Here is a 1,404-nt window from a genome sequence, read left to right on the forward strand (position 1 = left end):
TAAAGTTAAGTATACTAAAATAGTAACAGCCAAGACCTGCTTCAGGTCTTAGGCTATGTTCACACAACGTTTTTTCAGCTCCGTTTAAAAGGATGTCCGTCATTTTGAGTCTAAAATAACGGACGTCATTTAGCTGTCTGGCTTCCTCTTAGTGCAGTGACTGGTGTTTGTACATTATTCTAGTTTGGGTGGACTAATTGGCCTTTGCATGTGGCTTAATTGAAAAGTCCATTGAATAGTAAAAACGGTGACAAAAGAAAAACTGTGGGTGAACAACTAAAAAAAACGTCCGCTGTTTGCAAAAGACATCCGAAAATAATGATCATGTTCATTGTTTTGATGTCCACGGTAAAACGTCCGTTATTCAATGCATTGTGTGCATTGGACGTCCGTCGTTCCATTGACTTTAATGCATTGCCATTGCAGTCAGTTAAATCGTGGCAAAAACTGACTTTTTAAAATATCAAAATCGGCCGCCTTTTCTCTATTTTTGACGTTGTGTGAACATAGCCTTACTGTGACCTGTAGTAGTTCTAGCTTGAATTTCAGCCTACAGAACTTTCTCAATTCTTATGTAACCACAATCTTCCATGGATCTCTGACACCAGTAAACGTTGGGATTTAGTTATTATTATGATGATAGTTATTATGTTATACAAATATACAGCACATACATATTATCTTGTACATAGCTATTATGTCACCTGGCTAAATGCTGCTGCTTTGGCTCACCTGTATTCTGCAGACTAATATCTCAGCATCTGAAGCATTATAATAGAAAGTAAAAAGAAAGTAGGTATCGCTTCTCGGCCTTTAGGCTAAAAATCAAGTGTAGTGTATGTTCTTATCATTCTAATATCTGATATGCCCCCTATCTGGGGACCATATATTAAATGGATTTTTAGAACAGGGAGATAGAAAAAGAGCTTGCTCTGTCCTCTCCTGGCATTGACCTGCTATTGCAGTGCTTTCAGGTTCAGAGCACAAAAAAAAAAGTAAGTAAAATGCCATGAGATTAGGAAGACACTTACTGCTATGTATAGTTGGCATTATTAAATGACATGTATGTATTGTTTACATTTTTGTGTATGACATCTTTTTAACTTTCATCAGGTTTCTAACAGACTTTGTCATTATGGCTCTGAGTTGTGACTGCACATTAAAGCATTAGGGAATAGAGTTATTAGGGAAGAGAGTTACGCTCACTCAGAAAGTGTTCTTCTGATACATGGAAATGATAATGTGATTCCCTAAAGCGTCACATACTGTCACTGTCACAGAGACTACTGACCACCCCCAGAATCCTTGCTGCCCCATGTGTGTCTCCAGTGCAAAGGGGACCCCATCCTTCCCTTTCCTATAGGATGCACTCTGTGGCAGCCCCCTACACCACTATTTAGACTG

The 1,404-nt window shown here is 38.6% G+C and overlaps 1 non-coding gene across 1 annotated transcript; it reads left to right on the top strand.

Moving 5' to 3' along the window:
* Positions 1–798: 798 nt before the first annotated feature.
* On the top strand, positions 799–990 carry LOC138781865 (U2 spliceosomal RNA). Its single transcript, XR_011361580.1, has one exon. It is a non-coding gene; the product is annotated as a U2 spliceosomal RNA (small nuclear RNA).
* Positions 991–1,404: the final 414 nt, after the last annotated feature.

Source organism: Dendropsophus ebraccatus, chromosome 1, assembly GCF_027789765.1.
Source record: "Dendropsophus ebraccatus isolate aDenEbr1 chromosome 1, aDenEbr1.pat, whole genome shotgun sequence".
NCBI lineage: Eukaryota > Metazoa > Chordata > Amphibia > Anura > Hylidae > Dendropsophus > Dendropsophus ebraccatus.